This window comes from Polypterus senegalus, chromosome 9 (assembly GCF_016835505.1).
Source record: "Polypterus senegalus isolate Bchr_013 chromosome 9, ASM1683550v1, whole genome shotgun sequence".
NCBI lineage: Eukaryota > Metazoa > Chordata > Cladistia > Polypteriformes > Polypteridae > Polypterus > Polypterus senegalus.
Window position 1 is genome coordinate 148,326,692 of NC_053162.1, and position 23,636 is coordinate 148,350,327.

Here is a 23,636-nt window from a genome sequence, read left to right on the forward strand (position 1 = left end):
CTATCTATCTGTCTATTAAGGCAACCATATTTAGTGCTTAATAGCATAGCCCTTGCATTTAATAACTGCTTGAAGTCTGCAATTTATAGACATCACAAAGTGATGATCTTCTTCTGCTTGTTTATCAGCATGTGGAAGGAATGCTCAATTGGATTTAAATAGTTGATTGACTTGGCTAGTCAAGATTTTTCCATTTTTTTAGCTTTGAAAAACATTTTGTTGTGTTCACAGTAGGTTTTGGATTATTATCTTATTGTAGGATGGTGCATCATCCAATGCGTATGGAGGCATTAACTGGAACTTGAGCAGAAACGATGTTTCTATAAACCAATGAAGATAAGTGTGCCAGTGCCTGTGTCAGCCATACATGCCAATCTACTGTATAACAACTCCATCACCATACTGTATATAACAAATAAGGTGGTATGCTTTGGATCTTGGGCAGTTTCTTGTCATTTCCACACTTTGCTCTTGCCATCACTTTGATACAGGTTCATCTTTGTCTCATCCACAAGACCTTTTTTTCCAGAACTGTGCAGGCTCTTTTAAGTATTTTTTTTGCAAACTGTAGTCTGGCTATCCTGTTTTTGCAGCTAACTAGCTGTGTACATCTTACAGTATATCCTGTATATTTCTGTTCATAAAGTGTTCTGTGGATAGTCGTCTCTAACACATGACACATTTGCCTCCTGAAAGCTGTTTCTGATGTGTCTGATAGGTGTTTGGAGTTTTTCCTTTACCATAGTGAGGATTCTTCTGTCATCAGCTGTGGAGGCCTTTCTATGTGATTAATGAACTCAGCAGTGCCTTCTTTCTTCTTAATGATATCCTAAACAAGTGATTTACCAATGTCTCCTGTTTTTCAGTCTCATAATGGCTTCTTTGACTTTCATTGGCACAGATCTTACCCTCATGTGGAACAATGGCAACTACTGACTCCAAAGGGTAGAAGCAAGCCAAGGTGTCTTATGCCTGCACTAAAGAAGCAATGAAATACACCTGAATAATCACAAACATCTGTGACACCAAACTTTGTGGTGTCCTGAAATGGGGGGACCATGTATACAAAGTGTTATCATTTCTACATGGTGTGACCAAAATGTTTAAAATAGCCTTAAACCTGCAAAGTGCACTTTAATCACAGGTGAATTGTAATCACGGGTGAATTGTTTGATTTGTAATCTTAAGCTGTGGAACAGGGGAGTACATTAAGGAAAAATGTGTCTTTGTTCCAAATATTATGAAGGGCACTGCATATACTATGCGTGGATGTATATATATATATATATATATATATATATATATATATATATATGTGCTTATGTATATATACATATGCATATACTGTGTATATTTATATACTGTATTTATATATATATATACTGTATATATATATATATATATTGTGACAGACAGCTATCATCTTTGCCCAGTGGGGACACACTTCTGAGGAGAGGACCGGGGGAGAGGACATGTCATCAGCAGTACCTTCCCTGAGACGCAAGAAGGCAGTGCCCCTGGTTTGCATCAGGGCCATGGGCTTGGAGCTTAGAAGCTCAACTCTGCTGGGGCCACTGACAGGGACCGCTTGGACAGCTAAGGAACCATGGTCTGCAGCACTTCCGCCACACCCAGAAGTGCTGCCGGAACTTGATCGGAAAGTACCTGGAGCACTTCTGGGTGCAGTATAAAGGAGGCCGCCTCACTCTACTTGGGGAGTCAGAGTTGGGAGGCAGAGGACAGAGCATATGGGGAGAGGAGTGTAGCAGCAAAGAAGAAGAGAAAAGAGAGGATTGTGAGCTATTTGAGGTGCTTTGTGCAAGAGCAGGAAAATAAATGTGTGTGTTTTGGGACTTGTGGCTGTCTCAGTGTCTGTCTGTGTCCGGACTTCTACTATATATATATATATATATATATATATATATATATATATATATATATATATATATATATATATATATATATATATATATATATATATATATATATATCCATCCATTTTCTAACCCACTGAATCCAAATACAGGGTCACGGGGGTCTGCTGGAGCCAATCCCAGCCAGCACAGGGCACAGGGCAGGAACCAATCCTGGGCAGGGTGCCAACCCACCGCAGGACACACACAAACACACCCACACACCAAGCACACACTAGGGCCAATTTAGAATCACCAATCCACCTAACCTGCATGTCTTTGGATTGTGGGAGGAAACCGGAGCGCCCGGAAGAAACCCACGCAGACACGGGAGAACATGCAAACTCCACACAGGGAGGACCCGGGAAGCGAACCCGGGTCTCCTAACTGCGAGGCAGCAGCGCTATATATATATATACATACATATTGTATATATATATAAGCACCCAAGAGTTAATACTGTAAAAAAATCTCCAACTTAGTTTAGATACCAACTACCTTCAAGGCAAGTCACCTACTCAGAAAATATACAACATGCCTTTAACTAAAAGAAATCAGAAACAATGCAAGATTTTCACCAGGGAAGTGTTAAAATTTTTACCTTTTCACTATTTTATCTAACATCTATTAGCCAGCCCATTATTTACTTCTGAATTATTTAAGTAAAACAAACACTAAAGTGGAATGTATTAAATGTTGAAACTGCTTCTCTGCTTTAGAAAAACTTTTCTATTGACGTGTAAACTTTTCCTGATCCTCCAGGCATTCATATAGAGTAGTCCCTTAGGTTTTATGAGGAAAGGAAAAAGTGTACAAATTAAGGCTGAGCTAAGCACATTTACTGCTGAAGCCTGTTTGCACAGCAAGTAATACACTGAACAAAGCTTTCTGTGGATAAGTAACATGTGAGCAGAATTGGAGAATTTTTATTCTAACTATTATAGATGTACAGCATAGGGAACATGCATCAGCTTTTTTCCGTGAATGTGTCTTGTTTCTTCCTAAGAACTGTCAAATAAGAAGTAAAAAAAAAAGACAAAACCTAAGGAAAAGGGTACACAGTCAGAACCTAAATACAGAAACCTCAAAACTGAGTGATAAAAATTCCGAAGTTTACTTAGTCCTAGCACAACCATTGAATCTGGCAGCCTTATAACTACAGCATTTGCCAATAAAAAGATATGCCACCACTTTGAGATTTTCACATTTTATTGTTAAACAACACTGAATCACAGTGGATTATATTTGGCTTTTTAACAGAAAAAGACTCTAATGTTAATACTGGCTGGTCTAAATTAATTACAAATATAAAACACACAAAATAATTGGTTTCATAAGTATTCAGCCCCATGAAGTCAGTATTTAGTTAATGCACCTTTGGCAGCCATGATAGCCTTGAGTCTGTGTACACATTCCTCTCTCTATCAACTTTGTATGCAGCACTTTTTCCCCATTCTTTGTTACAAAAGTGCTCTACCTGTTGTATGGGGATCATGAGTGATCAACGTTTTTCAAGCCCAGCCACAATTTGTCAACTGGATTGAGATCTGACATCTGACATGGCTATTCCAGGACATTAACATTTGTTGTTTTTTTCGACATTCCTGTTTAACATTGGCTTTATGCTTGAGGTCATTTTCTTGCTGGAAAACAAATTGCTTGGCATGGTGCTGACATCTTGCAGACTACATCAGGTTTTCTCCAGGGTTTTGCTGTATTTTGCCATATTTATCACCCCCTTCAATAGCCTTTCAAGCCCTGTTGCAGAGAAGTATGTACCACCACCATGCTTCATGGTGATGATGTCCAGTTTTTAAACATGGTGTTTAGTCCGATTGTCAAAAAGCTCAGTTTTGGTCTCTTCAGACTATAGAGGCTTCTTCTAGCTGATTTCAGTCTCCATTGTGCTTTCTGGCAAAATATAGTTCTAGAAAATTATTGAGATGTAAGGTGTGTCTCTTTTACAGTGGTTTTCTATTTGAAAATTCTCCCATAAAGCTGTGACTGGTGAAGTACCCAACCAGCAGTTGCTGTATGCACAGCCTGCCCAGTTCCGGCCACAGTAGATTGTAACTCCTATAAATTTATCACAGGTCTCTCCCTCACTAGTCTTCTTGAATGATCACTCAGTTTTTGTGGCTTTGGGCAGATTTACAGCTGTGCCATATTCTTTAAATTTCTTAATGTCTGATTTAACTGGACTCCAAAAGATGTTCAGTGATCTGGATATTTTCTTGTCTCCATCCTCTGACTTGTGTGTTTCAATCACCTTTTCATAGGGTTGCTTAGGGCTTTCTTTTTGCCTTCATTTTATAGATTAGACCACTATATTGAGTATCCACAAGCTGGACCTTCTAGATAAGATGTATTTATATTACAATAAATGGAGACCCCAGACAGGTGATCTCCATTGAAGTAATGTGACTTCTAATACCAATTGGCTGCATCAATGATAAAGTAGGTGTGTCTTCTCATTTATTTTGTATTTTACATTTTGTGCCTCCTCCAGACCGCGAGGGGCTGTCCGTCCTGGTTATGTTGGTGGCCTCGGGTACAGGGCTTGGAAGCCCAGCCCTGTAGGGACCCATGGCCGCCCCGATGCCGGAATATCCCGTGTGGTCCCCGGCCGGGCTCAGAGGAGGGCTTGTGCCTCCTCCAGACCGCAAGGGGGCAATCTCCCTAGTTGTATTGGGGGCCACGGGTAGAGGGCTTGGAAGCCCAACCCTGTAGGGGCCCGTGGCCACTGCCAGGCGGCACCCTGGTGCCTGAAGAACCCCAGGAAGTGCTGGGGGGAAGAGAACAGGGGACACCCGGATGGCTTCCGGGTGCGCAGGCACTTCCGCCACACTGGGGTGTGGCTACGACTGATTGCCGGGAAGCAGCTGGAGCCCATCTGGATTCCCATATAAGGGGCCGTCTCCCTCCAGTCAGCAGTGGATGTCGGGTGGAAGAGGACAGAGCTGGAGAGAGGATGGGAGGCGGTCAAGAGAAAGGCACAGAGACTGTGAAGCCTGGACAGTTGGGGGAACGGTGCTGGAGGCACTGGGAAGTTCACTGATTTAAAACTGTAAATATTGTAAATAAAAGTGTGTTGGGTGAACTATGTTGTCCGTCTGCCTGTGTCTGGGTCCCAGTCCACAATTTGTAATTAATTTAAACTACTTTACAGAGATCTCTTTCCACATTGACATTAAAATGTTTTTTTATTGTTGATCAGTGTCAAAGCAATGAAATTAAATCCATGGCAATTCAATGTTATATACCAACAGAATGTGAAAACTTCCAAGATGGTGAAAACATTTTTGTAGAAACTGTGTATTTGATTGTTTTTCAAGCATGGTGTTCCAGTTTTTTTTTGCAAATTGGTGGGCATGAAATCTACAGAGGTCATCATTTTTTTCATTCTTCTTTCTATGTTCTTCTGTTTTGGAACCATATATACTATGCTTATTGTACAGTATATTGTATCCTATTTGCCAACACAGGTTATTCATTACATGAGTAAACATAGTGAAATACTTTAACTCACTTCGGCTTCAAACTGCCTTCTTGATGAGGGTCGTGGTTGCCACATTTTGAGATGAACAGACCAGGTATACCTGTCCTCACCAACAGTTTGCTACTCATCCTGCGATAATTACTACATATTCCCAGACTGGCCATGAGATGAAATCTCAGTGCAAAATATAAAAGTATCAAAAAAATGGAATTTGACTTCTCCAAAATCTCAGCAGAGCAGGAATCCTACTATACACCCAGGCTTGCTTTCATAATGGGGACAAGGCTGCTGTGGTCATCACTTGACCCATATGTCATATGTGGCCATCTCAGACTCTTAAAGAAAATAGAAGATTGTAGGCCAGAAAAAAAAACTATTAAGGACATCAGCTAAAAAAGTGAAAACTTCCTTAACTAGCTGGAGACAAAATTATTTTCAAGTACAGTATATGAAAAACTGAGGTCTTCTGCAAAACAGCATGGAGATTTGGTATGCATGGTTCTTGACAATTTAAAAATAAATCTGCTAAAACCTGAACACAGTGTAATGTTTTAAGCAGTCCAAGGTTTGTGGCGTTTGAAAATCAGTCTACAGTTGTGCTGCACAAACCTTGCTGACTTCATTTTGCCTTAAATTCAGTGAAATTGAGTAAATGTTTGGGAACTTTTCCAAGTCAATGGGAAAGGAGGAATAGAAATAGTTTTGAGTGGATTATAATGGTGCAATGGTGTTTTAAGCACCCCAGAGTGCTAGTGAAGTGTCTGGCAACTATGAAAAACTAATAAGTGTGGCCAAAACTGTGATTGAAGCTGTGAAGCAGTGGTTCAAATCGCTGGCCACTGTGCCTCAAACAACAAAAGATGCAGATAAAACAATATCCACAAACAAAATAAACAAATAGCCACAAACTATCAATAATTTAAAAAAAAAAACATACATATCATTGTAATCACAGAGTTCCAGTCTTGGTCGTGCCCCAAAATGGTTGCACAGAACTGGCTCTTTCCATTATTTGAAATTGTGGATCTGAGCATGCATAGCATCTGCGTACAGATGCTTCACACTTTTATGAAGAGGATAGAAAACTCCTTATAAATAGGAATAAATTTTTTGTTATTATTATTATTTCACATGGTCTCCTGATTCTAATTAGACGAGGGCGAAGGGGAGGGATCCTTTAAGGTTTGTTTTGAATCGCAGGCGTGGCACATGGCTAATTATGCATGCATTACAACAACCACAACAACAACATTTATTTATATAGCACATTTTCATACAAATAATGTAGCTCAAAGTGCTTTACACGATGAAGAAAAGAGGAAAAAGACAAGTAAGAATTAAAGTAAGACAGCAATAATTAACATAGAATTAGAGTATGGTCCGATGGCCAGGGAGGACAGAAAAAACAAAAAAAACTCCAGACGGCTGGAGAGAAAAAAAATAAAATCTGCAGGGGTTCCAGACCATGAGACCGCCCAGCCCCCTCTGGGCATTCTACCGAACATAAACGAAAACAGTCCTCTTTGTATTTAGGGTTCTCATGAAAGGACTTGATGATGACGGCCATGTGGACTTCCGGCTTTTAATCCATCAATGTAGGAACATCGTGGTGCTTTGATTAGGTGGTGGTGGTGCAGGTCGCCACCACAGAAAACCGGGAAAAGAAACAGAAGAGAGAGTAGGAGTTAGTACGGATGTTAGAGCCACAATGAATAGTTATTATAATGAATTAAATATACAGAGTATCAGGATTAAATTAAAAGTGGAGTTATGAGAAGGCCATGTTAAACTAATGAGATTTTAGCAGTTTTTTAAAGTGCTCCACTGTATTAGCCTGGTGAATTCCTATTGGCAGGCTATTCCAGATTTTAGGTGCATAACAGCAGAAAGCCGCCTCACCACTTCTTTTAAGTTTTGCTCTGGGAATTCTACGCAGACACTCATTTGAGGATCTAAGGTTACAATTTGGAGTGTAAGGTGTCAGACATTCCGATATATAAGATGGAGCGAGATTATTTAAGGCTTTGTAAACCATAAACGGTATTTTAAAGTCAGTTCTGAATGACGTAACCAGTGTAGTGACATCAAAACTGGAGTAATGTGCTCAGATTTTCTTTTCCTAGTTAGGATTCTAGCAGCTGCATTCTGCACTAGTTGCAAAGGATTTATGTCTTTTTTGGGTAGTCCTGAGAGGAGTGCGTTACAGTAATCTAGTCGACTGAAAACAAACGTGTGAACTAATTTTTTAGCATCTTTGAATGATATAAGAGGTCTAACTTTTGCTATGTTTCTTAAGTGAAAAAATGCTGTCCTAGTGATCTGATTAATATGCGATTTAAAATTCAGGTTACATTATTAGCCATGCAGTGTTGCATTGCCAGCACACAAGGTTTAGTGTTATATATCTGGTTGCAGTAATTATATTTTTATTACAATTTTATTATTAAATTAAAATGCTGCAACTTTTTTTTTTCACTTTTTAACACATGCGTGAAAGTTCTTCCCAAGGCTAGTACTGCTCTGTGATGTTACACTGGAATCACAAATCACCATTGGATGCTGGTAAAAAATGTTTGTCTAAGCCGGCTGCACAGCAAAATATTTGCAGAACAAGTTCACTGGCGAATGCAGCATATTCGCTGTAAAAACACTTAAGCAAATTTTGCTGATCAAAACTAGTTTACAACAAAAAGGGCTAAGGTATACCCATTTGAAAGAGGCACATCTGTAAAATAAATTGACAGATACAAGAGCGCTGTGTCTGGCATGAAAAAGGGCACAATGAACCCACTTAAAAATAAGCTTCATTTAACACATGCTTTGACACACGAAGAATCATCCTGAACAAGAGAAAGCCTGCAAAAATGTCTATTTTGATTTCTGATTTAAGTGAAATTAAATAATTGTGTTCAATGTAATAATGTAGTTAGATTAGCATCAGGGGGAAATAATAATACACTACGGTCTATGGTAAAAATGTCATTATGCCTAAAGCACCTGTACTTTAATCATAAGGTTAATAGAACCAAGGAATATTTACTTTGTTAAAATTATTTCAGCTTAAGAAACAGCTAAATTAAATTGTGCAAAAACTAATACTAACCTTTATTAGCAAGGGCCAAGGTGTTTTAATATATTATATAAGATACATTTTGTAGTCTGTAAATATCACAAAGCAATGTTTAACAAAGTCTCCTGTCCTTCAAGGAAAAGGTTAATGGTTAGTAATTTCCAAGTACCAACATCATTACTTCTTTCTTTTAACATGAATTTCCACTATTTGTGTCTGTAAATCTTTGTGATAATACAACTCCTACACAAATACCTTGATTTCAGACTTCATAGCAAGGTTTATATGGTTCAAAAATGATGAATTATAATGGCAAACACTCCCTGAGCTTATGCTGCCCTCTCAGATTTTTAAAATGCTTTTGTTGTGAAAGGTGAGCCTGGTATTCATAGTAAACTTCCTAAGGTAATTTTCAAACTATATAAAGATTCAGTATTTTCTTTTAAACATAATTTTGAACTGCTTCTGCTTTAGTATTATGCCTCTGCTACATTACATGACTTTTCCAGCGATTTTCAGTCAGATTTCATTTGCATAGTCTTAATGAGTTACGTAGTCTGACAAACCCAGAGACTCGGTCCAACCAGTTTGCCACTTGCTCCAACAAAAAATGTTGTCTTTATTTATAAAGGGAGAGCTCTGTAGCTATTAGAGCTGACAGCCAATGAGTGCTCAGCAGAACATAAAATGCATGTAATGCGGCTATGAGGAATAAGGAATGTGAATGTTTAGGGCCTCACAAAGAGAAGAGAGGCTAGTTTGGCCTGGCTAATGTTTCTTATTTTATATACCACGACAGAATGGGAAAATAAAGAAATGCACAGATTTTGGCTTAGCTCATAGAACCTGGGAAGCATTCATATAGCACCAGTTCTGTCAGGCAATACATTATTGGTTATCAGAAAAAGGGAGAAGGAATTGTTAAACTGTGCTGAAAAGCCATAACTGAGTTCTGTAAACTTTCTTCCCCTGTGATATCTACAGTATGTCTTGTAATCTGACCTCAGCAGGTAAAAGATCAGCAAGTTTGACATCCCCTCTGAATACATGTCATGTAATGAGAAACCAGCTATGATCAAGTAAACTTAGAAACTTCAATACTGACAAACAATAAAGATCTGGATTTCACATTTCTTTAGTTTCCCAAATAATTACATTTTCTGTTGCAGCATTTAAACCTAACACACTAGAAACAAATATTAATAATTATCTTTGACAGAAATAAAAAGTAGTTTTAAAGCCAGTAGCACATAAAAGGGTGTTTCGATGGAAAACGTAATTTATAATAGTCTGAAATACTACTAGTACATTTGTAAATTCATGATCTTGCACTAATAATGGGCAACATCAGTTGACTTGCTTAGCTTAAACAAAAGTGATGAGTAAAATAAATAATTATCCCAAATAGCATATTACTCATCTCCCTAAAATCAATATAGGGTCTAAGAGACCTGTACTTCTTGTGATACTTCTTGTTATCCCACCAGAAGGCTTAGAGAAGCAGGGGACCGGGAGAGGGGCAATTCTTTACCTCCTGGATTGCATAGGGGCCACAGAGCTTGGAAGCTCAACCCTGTGGGGGCCCGTGGCCACCACCAGGGGGCACCTAGATGGTTCTGGAGCCATGGAATGCAGCACTTCCGCCACACCAGGAAGTGCTGCCGGAACAGGAACCAGGTACACCCAGAGTGCTTCCGGGTGCACATGCAGCACTTCTGCCAAACCAGGAAGTGCTGCAGGAAGGTTATCAGGGAGCACCAGGAGCACATCCGGGTGCATTATAAAAAGGGCCGCCTCACTCCATTCAGGGAGCCGGAGTCGAGAGGCAGAGGACGGAGCTTGCGAGAAGAGGAGAGAAAGTGGCAGAAGAATCAAGAAAGGAGAAGGAAATGACTGAGTTTATTGTGGTGTTTGGTGCACTGTGTCAGGTGCTGTAAAGAAAGCAGAAAAACAAATAAAACTGTGTGTTCGGACTTCCGTGTGTCCTGGTGTCTGTCTGTAGTTGGGCTAAATGTTCACATTATTAAGACAAAGAAAATTACTGCGCCAATGGAAAAAATGAAGAAGACCAGTTCGAATTTTACTTATAGGCTGTGACAGACATACGATACCAACAACAGAATGCATCCAGTATTGTAAAAATAAATTCAAAATAAAGTATATGGAATAACTGTGCCTTTGTCAGCATGTGGCTGATGAGTAACCTTATGACCCTCCACTATAAACTATCCCTGAATCTATTGATGTGAGCGTAAATGGCTCTGAACTATTCAACGGAATGGAGAAAGAAGAAAAAAAATGATAGTTCAGGATGACTTTAGTCTTCAGTGGTACTATTTGCCGTTCTATGGCAGTATTTGTTATATAAGTCATGAGTTGTATGAAAAGAAGACATCTGCTTGTCTCTACAGTGTTTTGTAGTCCTGAGCTGAGGAGGTGCTATACCAGGATGCTATGCAGGCAGTGAGGATGGATTGTACTGGGAACTTGTTAAAGTTTTTGAGCATAGATGGAATCATCAAGGCTTTCCTCAAACATCTAAGGATGTAATGCCATTGGTAAGCCTCATTAACTATAATAAATAAGTGTTCTGATCACTTTAGATCATCAGTGATGGTGAATCTAAGAAAACCGAAGTTGCAGATGGGAGTATGGTATTCTTCCTACTTTCTGAAAACTATGACTATGACTTGGTTTAGCAGACATTAAGGGAGACAATGTCCTAATATTATTATATCAGAATCCAAATTCTCTTCGCAATTTTCCAATCTGCTCATGCTAAGGATTGCAAATTAGGAAGCCCTCTATCCAGTTGCAGAGTGTGACATTTCTGACCAAAGATGCAACTATCAGCCTAACAGATTTATCTTAGACCAAAAATGTGTGAGGACATTTTGCCTTATTTGTTTAAAACTGTAAGTGAATTACCCAAATGCAACATTCCTAGAGGCCGATACCTGATAGACTTTTAGCGGCAGATATGATGCAAATACTATACTTATTCTATCCTTGAGACAGATTTAAACCGAAGCCTTGGTATATGACCACCTTTAGCCAATGTTGTTGGACTTGGAGGGGAAGGAAGTTCCCAATACAAAACTTATTTTTTGCTTATCTTATATATAAACGTCTACGTGTGGAAGTGTGTGTGTCTGTCTTCCTGGCCCAGAAGTGAGAGGTGGAGTCGGGGTAAAGGCTCTGCCTCTGAGGAAACAGAAAACTCGCTTAGCCGCTAATAACACAAGCAAGGCCAGCACGTCAGCAAAATTAAATCTCAGAAGAAAGACAAAGTTGCTTAGCTGTTAATATTGGCAAAACGGTATCCCTTTTACTTTTACTCTCGCCATTAATACGCAATCGAGGCGAGCACATCGACAAAACAAATCCTTCTAGGAGAGAGATGCCCAGAGTAGTTCCTTTCAATTGTCTGACATCTCTACTTATCAGTTTTTTTTCTGACGATTTCAATAGTTGCTAGGACCCTGGGGTTTTTACAGCACAGCTAGTTTCTAATAAAGCCCTATATGTTGTGATCTGTCATGTTGTATTCACTACTCGCACCATGGTCCAGTTTCTGCACTTCCTCTTATGCTTTTTATGTTAATTTACAATTATTGCCTGTTTACCTTACTCAGCTTTATTCTGACATTTTTCCATATTTGGAAGATGCCTTGCTATCCTAATTATCACTGTGGTTACTGCTTTTCCTGCATGTTCTTCATAAGTTCATGCAAAACAATGCACAGTAATTAAGAAGCAGATTTATCTCCAGTCTTAATTCCTAATTAATAGCTTGGCAATATAGCAGTGGCAACAGGTGCCCCAGCAGGATACTGAGAAGTGGAAGAAAATACAGGAGGGCCAGTAACAAATCATGAGTGCCAAATTTTGTTTCTGTATGTGCAAATGACTAACAAACAGAGCTGCAGTAGAAACAGCTTATCAGTGGCTATGACCAGGGCAATCTAGACTAAGTGACTGAACTTACAGACTGGATTTAAATTCAGAAACTAATGGGATGTTTAATTGTGAAAGTGTTCACGAAAGGCACTTTGTGCTCTAAGGCTCTTTTTATATAATTAGACAAGATAATACTGGAAATGCCTAAATTATTAGTCTTGATTTACAGTACATGATGTTAACTGATGAAAACCCCCTTCCAGGTGTGGCTCCTGTAGTGGCTCCTAGTGTGGCCTGTTGCCAATGCTACCCTCACCAGGGAGATGTAGTGTTTAGGATATTAGACTTTATACCAGAAGGCAACTCTGTGTGCCACTCTGAGAAAGCTACTTAACCTTACAGCATTCAAGCATTATAAAAAAAGTAACATATCCTTATTGTCCTAGTAACCTTGGGAAAGGAGGCTGTGCAACAATAACAATATTGGAAAAGGGAACTATGCAACAATAACAGTGTTGCTCACAGCATAAATTCATCTCTTTATTGTGCATTACATTGAATGGCTCACTTAAGCAGTCCAGCAATCCACTCACTGACAGTTACCAAAAATCTACAGTTTGTGAGCATCCTTATGAGGATTACAGCAAATTAAAAGTAACAGAGACGAGCCTGTCCAATAAGTCACTGTCAGTAAAGATATCTGTGATGCTTAAAGCCTGAGTAGAACAGGATAAGTGATTTTCAAAAATGGATGGCTAAATTAATCATGGTGGCATCTGCAAGCAGCACTTGAATAGCTAATTTGCTAATTCTGATGAGTGAGACTGACATCTGGGCTATAGAAAACATTTGCATATGAATAAACATAGAAAAATGTTTATACAAATACTTTAAATAAATGTGTCCTTGTCAAAAACAACTTCAAATAGAGAGAAAATGTAGTTACTTAATATATTTACGGTATTTTTAATCAAATTTACTTTTAGTCTTTAGGTGAAATGAGAATATACTGTATGTATTCCAGACATGGAAACAAATTATCAATTTAAAATATGTTAAATTGCCTGTTTTTAATATTATACTGCACATAGTTACTATTTTAGCAGGCAAACTCAGCACAGGAAAGACCCCAACCAGTAGATATATTGGTTCCAAACACCACCTGCCCACTACTAATTTTTAATAAAAAACTATAAAAAATGAATTTCTTTTGAAATAAAAGTTAACAAAACCTCATATAAAATCAACTGTTAATAGAACTGGGATCCATAACTCCAAATAGCAGGAAAACTGAGCAGAATAAGCATCTAAATAGAGAAATCATCTTCTTTAAATACACCAAGGTAGATTAGAAATAAAAACATATACAGTAATCCCTCCTCGATTGCAGGGGTTGTGTTCCAGAACCCCCCGTGATAGGTGAAAATACGTGAAGTAGAAACCATATGTTTGTATGGTTATTTTTATATATTTTAAGCCCTTATAAACTCTCCCACACTGTTAACATTATTAGAGCCCTCTAGACATGAAATAACACCCTTTAGTCAAAAGTTTAAACTGTGCTCCATGACAAGACAGAGATGACAGTTCTTTCTCACAATTAAAAGAATGCAAACATATCTTCTCTTCAAAGGAGCGCCGTCAGGAGCAGAGAATGTCAGAGAGAGAGAGAGAGAGAGCGTGACAGAAAAGCAAACAATCAAAAAATCAATACGTGCTGTTGGGCTTTTAAGTATGCGCACCGTAATAAAGCAGCTGCAACAGAAGGGAGAAATGTGAAATGAAGTCTTTCAGCATTTTTAGAATAGCGTCCGTATCTTCTAGGCAAACAGCCTCTGTGCAAACAGCCCCTCTGCTCACACCCCCTCCGTCAGGAGCAGAGAACATCAGAGAGAGTGAGAGAGAATGAGAAAAGCAAACAATCAAGCACCGCTCGGGAAGCACATCGCATATCATTGAGGAGTTTTATTTAATACGTAATACATGCTCTGACTGGGTAGCTTCTAAGCCATCCACCAATAGCGTCCCTTGCATGAAATCAACTGGGTAAACAAACTGAGGAAGCATGTACCATAAATTAAAAGACCCATTGTCTGCAGAAATCCGAGAACCAGCGAAAAATCTGTGATATATATTTAGATATGCTTACGTTTAAAATCCGCGATAGAGTGAAGCCGCGAAAGTCGAAGCGCAATATAGCGAGGGATCACTGTTTTGTTACTAGGAGGTTCACCCCCTGGTCGCTTCATTTGCCAACACCCCCGGCCTGCATTACGCACCAGCCATTTCGCTTCTCTGCCACTCGCATTGTGAAGAAGAGGGCTCCTCTGAAACCAGTGATACGATGGGAAACAAATGCAGTTTTTTTTACCTCCTTTATGCTTGATCAGCTGCTGGCTTGCTGCTGCTGCCATGCCGTGTGATCTGCATCTTGCGTGGCGCTTCAAAATTTAAAAGCCTGTAGAGCAGCTGTCCTACTCTTTGTCTTTTGTTTCTGGCCCCAGGCGTGGTTAAATCTCTTGGCACAAAGTCTTGTCTCACGGGATGCAAGTTCTTGATATTTTTTAGTTTAGAATTTAAAAACGGAATAAGAATCTGAAAATCTAACAACATCACATTGAAGTTCGATAAATTCTGAAAAGAATGATACCAAACATATATATGTAAGTTTTAAAATAAGCCCGATTTAAAGCGTGACAAACAATGTGACATAAAAAGTCACATAAAATCATTGCACTTTTAGGCTTAGGATTTTATATATAGAGAGTAGATTGCAAACATTTCCAAGTTGTTACATAGCTTAGGATAATTATAACCTAACAAAACAACCTTACACTGATATTTTGTTTGAATTGGCTACGTACATTTTATATATAAGACAGTATGAGATCATAAGAGGATCACATTAGTTCTTGCCTTGTGCACAACGCCACCGAGAGAGGCATTAGCTACTCAGAATATTGTACGAGGTCTGTCTATTAAATAACAAGACTGTGTTTCTGTCTCTTAAACAAAGCAGTGAGAACTGATTATGAGCACTTGCCATGCAAACCTGCATGACAAACAACACTCTGCCATTTAGTTGATTGTCAGTCACCGTTTAATGCAGTTATGTTTCCCATTGTGTGCCAGAATCATGCTAAGTTTAAAAGCTGAACAACATGTCAGTTTGAAATTTTTAGTAAAATTGAACAAAACAATGAAATATTTTCAAATGCTTACTGAGGCTCATGGGAAGAGTGCATGTGTCGTACGTGTGTGTTTTACCAAATTTGAAATTGGTGCTTAAAGGAACATATTTTGAGTAGGGAATCCATTCCCAGGCTCCCGATTCCCGGAAATGATACTGCTCTAATTCCTGGGAAACCGGGAACGGCCAAGCTTGCATATATAGCGTGTAAAAGTGTAAAAATCGATCAAGAAATAACAGAGTTATAGTTGAAAATAATTAAGTGGCACGGTTTTTTGGCCCATGGTGTAGTGTTTTGCAGATTGATTCAGTCAACCAGCAGCAGTCGTCAGTCTTCCGGCTCCGACTAAGACTGAGTATAGTGGACTGGGAGGAGTCTGCACTCAGCAGCTCACGAATGCCGGGACAGGGCAGACTTCATTGACATCTGTCAGACAACAGCTTTGAACAGCAACTTGAAATTGCAATGTGTCAGTCTGTTGCATCCGCATTATCTTGCCAAGAAACTTGCCATCACAGAATGATGACAAGAAACTGGATGCATCAGTAAAAGCTGAAATGGCGGGGTTTCAGAGCAACGGCAAGCACAGGTGTTGTTTAGAACAAGTGTATCAGTATCTGATCAGGTAGATCGCGTTGCGTTAAAAAAAAAAAAATTTAAACATTAGTCTTTCATATATCCTCCCCATGGCATTTGCCACTTGATTGACATACAGGGCGGCCAGTCTGAGATCTCTTTCCTTCTAACACACTGGTCGTCCCACATGCACCCATACAATCAGATTGTGATTCAGACTACGAATGCCATGAATGTAATTACAACAATCAACATGCTGTCAAATAAACAAACTACACGCCGTGGCTTCGCCTCTGACGCTGACGTCCGAGGTTCTATTCCCAAGAGTTGGTGCAGTGAGTTTGTATGCCTGATGAGCCCAGAATTAGGGCGAAACACGTGTCGCATACTCTGCATTATTTGACAGTTAAACTTTGCAACATTCTTTGAGCTGCTTCTCGCAACTGAAGAGGGCACCGTGGCCGATGTTCGCCAACACAAGCGTTACCTGGTAGGTAACCACCCATACAATCAGATTGTGATTCACACTACGAATGCCATGAATGTAATTACCCCAATTTACATGCTGTCAAATAAACGAACCACACGGTGTGGCACAACGTAAAGGGCGAAACACAAGTCGCATACGCTTTGCATTATTTGACAATAAAACTATACGATATATATATATATATATATTGTGAACGCTGGCCCCGGCACAGACAGACGGACAACATTTTCTGCTCCACACACTGTTTATTTACACTATGTACAATAATATATAAATGTCACGTGCACTCACAACCCCAGCGCCCTTGGCACTGAATCCCCCAAAGTCCAGGGCCCACAGTCTCTGTGCCTTTGTCCTGGCCGCCTCCTGTCCTCTCTCCAGCTCCGTCTACTTCCTCCCGACTTCCACCAAATGACTGGAGGGAGGCGGCCCCTTAAATAACGCCCCGGATGAGCCCCAGGTGTTTCCGGCCTCTTCTCTTTAGCCACGCCCCAGCGTGGCGGAAGTGTCGGCTGCTTTCCTGGTGGCTCTCCGGGCGCCACACAAAGTCTTCCCCCCGGCACTTCCGCCACACCAGGATAATTAGGCACCGGGGCGCCGCCTGGCGGTGGCCACGGGTCCCTACAGGGCTGGGCTTCCAAGCCCTGTACCCGAGGCCCCCTGCCTAACCAGGACGGACGCCCCCACTCAGTCTGGAGGAGGCACACGCCCTCCTCCGGTCTTCCAAGGCGTCCCGGCCGGGCTCCATCCCCGGCCAAAGACCACACAGGGTAAACCGGCATCGGGGCGCCGCCCGGCGGTGTCCACGGGTCCCTACAGGGCTGGGCTTCCAAGCCCTGTACCCGTGGTCCCCTACACAACCAAGACGGACGCCCCCTCGCGGTCTGGAGGAGGCACAAGCCCTCCTCTCCTCCTCCTGGGCGGAGCCCGGCCGGGGACCACAATATATATATATATATAGCATTTTTAATGTAGGTTGATCATTTCGACCTGGTCATTTTAAAAGTAGCTCGCACGCCGAAAAAGTGTGGGCACCCCTGGACTAGATACATGTACTTATATGACAGCATGAACTGCTTGTAGATAAGGTTAGTCTTTTATTGGTGTCAACATATTGCAGTAGTTTTATAAAAGATAAGTGTCGGTCATTCTAAAACTGTTCACATGTGAGATGCCATCATGTGTCATCCCCGGGAGCCCAAGATTCCTGGGAATGACATGCGGGATTCCCAAATTTCCGGGAATGGATAAACCCGTCCAGGAATGGATTCCCCAGTTTTGAGTCAATGGATGCAGTAAAGAAGTAAAAAAAGAGAAAACATCAGATGTCTTGAAACAGCTAACAGAAACTGATCTGCTTCGTGCCTTCGACCAGTGGAAACCGAGACTGCATCAGTGCGTAATTGCGAATGGGGAATATATTTAAGGGGACAAGCATTAGAATTGTTATGTAAATAAAAGTGAGTTATTATGTCGTTATTTAATAGACAGACCTTGTATAAGGGGTTTAGATAATGGATGGATGGGTATATACGATATGAGGTATTTTAAAAATGATACTGCTTGAGTGTAAGTGTTTTAAAAATACTTTATTGATTTTAAATGTAGGTAATAGGCAGCTGGTGGCACAGTGGTAGAGCTGTTGCCTTGCAGCAAAGTGACTGAAGTTCATGTCCAAGGTGTTCCCTGAGTGAAGTTGGTCATTTCTTCCCCTATCCTGAGACCTGGCCCGGATAAGTGGGGTACAAAGATAGATGGACGTTTCCATGCTACATACTGTATTTTCATAGTGATCCTGCGTCTCCTGTGGCAAAATCTTATCTGACCTTCTCAGCTGCTTTTCCTAGTGAGGGTCATGGTGGCAGCAGGTCAAGCAGGTCACACCTGACTACTCTATCCCCAGCTACAGATTCCAGCTCTTCTTGGGAATTTCCAGATGTTTCTAAGCAAGCCACAAGATATAATCCCCCAGTGTGTCTTGGGTCTGCCACAGGGTCTCCGCCCAGTGGGACATGCCCAGAGTAGCACTAGGAGGTGTCGTTAGGGGGTTATCCTCAAAACATGCCCACACTGCCATGGCTGGCTTGTCTCCCTCATATCTGCTGCTTGCATCTGCAATCTCATTCTTTCAGTCATTACCCACAGTTCATGACTATAGGTGAGGACCGGGATGTAGATCAGCAGGCAAATGCAGAGTTATTTATTTAGACTGTACCGGTACAGTACCTACAAAACATCTGCCGTCACTGAAATCCACTTGTTGATATCACACTCCCAATTTCCATCACTCGTCAACAATATTCAGACATATTTGAACTCCCCCACTAAGGGCAGTTGTTCCCCTTTCACCTGGAGAGAGCAATCCACTCTTTTCCAAGAAAGGACCATGACCTTAAACTTGGAGGTGCTCATCCCAGCTGCTACACAGCAATAAATCACTCAAGTGCATGACAAAGGTCACATTCATATGAGGCAAACAGAACATCATCATCTGCATAAAACAATGATGCTACCTCTCTAACTGCACATCTTCACATCCTTGGCTGCACCTTTATATCATGTCCATGAAATCAAAAACAGAAGTGGTGACAAGACACAGCATTGATGGAGCTCGAACACACAGTGACTGAATTTGACTTATTATCAATTATTTGAACACAGCTCTTCTTACAATCATATAGGAAACGAATAGCACACTAGAGCAGCACTGTTACCCCATATTCTTGCTGCATCGCCAACACATGCCAAAGCACTGTCATATTTTTTTTCAAATCTATAAAACACATGTAGATTTGGTTAAAATACCTCCATGCACCCTCCAACAACCGTGCCATGGGGAAGAATTGGCCTACTGTTCCATGGCCAGTGTGGAATTCACATTTTTCCTGCTATATCTTTGGTTCAACTATTGGGTGGTGTCTTCTCTCCAGCACTGTTGTGTATGCCTTACCTGGGAGACTGGGGAGTGTTATCCCTTGATAGTTGGTCCACACACTGTGTTCACCTCTTTTCTTTGAAAGCTAATGTTAACTGATTGGTTAGAGTTTGTGGCAGACATTTTCAGCCACAAATTTAGGAAACTGTAGCAATGCTATCTCCTTTCATTAGCCTGCACTGCTTGGGTGTTAAAATGGATTCTCAACTAACTTTTGACACCCACATTAAACATCTCTGTAAGTCATCTTTTCACCATCTCAGGAACATTGCTAAACTCAGTCCAACAATTACCCTGGCAGATGCAGAGAGGCTTGTCCATGCCTTTGTCTCGTCCAGGCTGGATTACTGTAATGCGCTCCTCATTGGGATTCCTGGCAAGAGTATCCAGAGACTCCGGTACATTCAGAACAGCGCTGCCAGGATCCTGATGAGGGTGCGAAAGCATGACCACATCACTCCAATCTTGAAAACCCTTCACTGGCTCCCTGTACCACTTGGAATTGAGTACAAGGTTTCCCTCCTTACCCATCAGTGCATTTATGGATCTGCTCCCCTGTATTTACAGGAACTCCTTATCCCTCATACTTCCTCACGCACCCTCCGCTCTGTGCATACCAACACTCTTCAAGTTCCCAGAACTAAACTTAGCAGTATGGGTGATAGAGTCTTTTCTTCGGTGGCGCCAAGGCTGTGGAATTCCCTCCCCGACTACTTGAGAGCCCCACAGTCGATTGATGCCTTCAAACGAAACATAAAAACTTATCTTTTTAGAAAGGCTTTTGTTAAATTATTTCTATAGATTTTTTTGTTTGTTAATTTTATTCTTATTTTGTAGCACTTTGAGATTGTTAAATATAAAGCGCGATATAAATAAAATCTATTATTATTATTATTGTGAGATTATTTATTGTTTGTAGGATTTATATCAGTTTGCAAATGTTATCATTAATGTTTTAACATTTGCTGCATAGTTTTATGTCTTTGCATATGGTGTTTGTGATATAGTACAAACTGATACTTTCTTATATTAGGTGGCTGTGAATATTACAACTGATTTAGAGAACAGTAGAATGGTAGATATGTGGTTATGTCTTCAGGTGTACTACTTTAAATTTATCTGCCATGATCTTGTTTTATTTGTAATATTAATTTAAGCACATTGTATTTCATGTACGTCGTTTCAGCTTACATGGCAGTGATGCTGATATAGAACAAGGCATTCTTGTAAAGTCTGTTAATGTTACTACATCACTTGCTTCTTTATTTATTACCTGTTTAGCTACCTTTCCAAAGTTATGGGTAGCAGGGTCTGAATGATAATATATCTGGAAAGTCTTTTTGTTATTTTTTAAGTACCTGAAGATCAGAATGTGCAGTGCTTGACCCTCACATTTCCTGTGCAACATAAAGAACAATGTCACAGTGCCTGTAGTTATAAACTGTACTGTTTTACAGCAAGACTATTTATTTGTGTTTTCCTTCCCCAATCTGAATTTCCTGATTCTGATCTGTCATAAAGGTGACAGCAACTTTATTAATAAAAAAAGGATTACAAAATTTTCTGGAACAGGAAAAGTATATGTCAATTTATATTAGTCCTCTGACCAGCAATGCATCTTGTGTAGTTAGGAATTACAATTTACTAAATAAAGGAAAGCTTATAATAATGGAAAAGCCCTTGATAAGGTCACCATTAAAAAGGCCATAATTCAAAGTGTAGGTCACAGCAAGAAGAAAAGCCACATGTAGTGAGTTTTCTGTGCATCCATAATGCCTGTAAATATAAGGGATGTAAGGGAGATGGTTTTTGGCATGCTGCAGGCCAGACAGCATAGATCAAGCTGCTCCACCGTGTCCTAACTGCAGGCAAGGTTTCAGCAGACCAGTAGGATAGCTGACCATCCAAGATCTTAACATCCTCAAGTATCCACACCAGATCAGGGTTGACAGAGAAAGTGTTTTTTTTTTGGTATTTTTTTCAGATCTACAACCTACTTTACTGCAGACTGAGAGGTGTCAAGCAGTGAAGGCTGCAAGAGCTGGTCACACAAGACACTGAAGGACTGTACAACAACTGTTCTTGGTGCTCATAGCTGGTATTATTTTTGTATTTTGTTGTTGTACTGTTTTGATTTCCAATTATTCATTTATTGTTATTTCAGGAATAAAGGTTGAATTATCAGTCAAATCATGAATTTACTGTGTCTTCGGTACAGTATATGTTTAATAATATATTAAAATCACAGAAATAATACATTTACTGTTTAAATCTTACAGGAAGTTGGCTCACAAGAAGGTTCTGGTCAAAATAAATTATTATGTAAATAAAAGTGAGTTATTGTGTCAGTCTCGTTATTTACTAGACAGACCTCATATAAGGGGTTTAGATAATGGATGGATGGGTACATCTGATTTTTTAATTTAAATTATAGGGAAGATATATGGAAAATGTAATGCCTTTAAAGAGTCCTTAGCTATCTTGCTAAAATTATCTATTTTCCTTGTTACTAACTTTATCTATCTATCTATCTATCTATCTATCTATCTATCTATCTATCTATCTATCTATCTTTTAATAATAAGTTGCAAGATATTGAACAGCCTGTGAAATATGACAAAATGGAATCAGAAAAGAACAGGTTCTGTCCACAGCCACCTTAAAATTATAGATGAACAGTCCTCTTACACCCAGAATTCAAAATGATGTTGAATATTTCGGCACCACTGGCACATAATAAACACACAGTATCTATACATTCCTTTCCCTTTCTTTTTCATTTTCCCTGGGGAGTAGACTTTTAAATTATGAAAAAGGGTTATAATGCTGCCTCATATCCCACACTATCCTATACATAGATATTATTTATTCTGTTTGAAAACTCCATTGAATAAAACCCCAAGTATATAAAGCATATACACTCTGAAAGCATGTCAAAGGCTCTACCTATGAAAGCATTCATTGCAAGATGTATTTTTGCTTCTGACAGCAGTGCCTCTGAATATAAACATAAGTCGTTGCGTTATCCATCTCAGGTTCATATTTTGTCAATAAAATGCAGTGAACTGAATCAAGCGTAAAATTCAAGAGAAGAGCCCACATCTTCTCTGTGTCTTTAAGGATCAATTTTATTGATGTATAACAGAACATGTGCATCACATGACAGACAGATTAATGGATTGTTGGTTTTGCTGAAATTCTCATTTATAGGAACCATTAGGCTAAAAGAGTAGCAGTACTGTACTGTATATTAATGGAGGAATGCAGGCTGAGCTTTCAAGCATTCATCAGTCTAGTCAGTCTAGTCAGCTCTATATAGTTTTTTTCAGCTCTGCAAATATTGTTTTGAAAGATTTTTTTTTTTAATTATACTTATGAAGCACAGTTAATACCTGTAAGGGCAATAATATTTTGTTAATGATTCGTGTACATTTATTATAAGTACCAGTTTGCTGTGTTTGCTGTGTTTTACTATATTATAGTGAGTATGTATATTACAAATCAGTAAGACATTCAGTATTAAATCTTATTCAAGTTAGATCAGATCATTGTTATTTTTTAAAGTTGAAAGTTTTCATGTGAAAAAATATACCTGCATCTTTGTGATTTTATGTAAGGTTAGTCATTTTAACAGATTGAATAGACTGAGGAATACAACATTACTATCTCTATATGCGTCACATTTCTCCAGATTTTATTGAGAAAAGTGAGGCAATTTACAACTTAAAGTATCCCAGCAAAGCCTAAAATAAATAACATTTTCAGTTGTTTTACACATGGAATATGACCTACACTCATAGGCAAAAACAGAAAAATGTATGCCAGATGCGGTTTGCAAGCATTCTTAAAGGAAAAAGCTTAGTGAAGCTAATTGAGTAGTTTACTAGTGTAATATCAGCCACAGAGTCCCAAAAATATCTTTATGACTTAGCACAACAAAATTAATAACAACCTTTTAAGTGATGTCTCTCAAACAATTCACTCACATGTTCTGGCACCCCATCTACTTAACCATTTTCCCCACTCATCTCCACCCAGAATTACATTTCCTAAATTGGCACT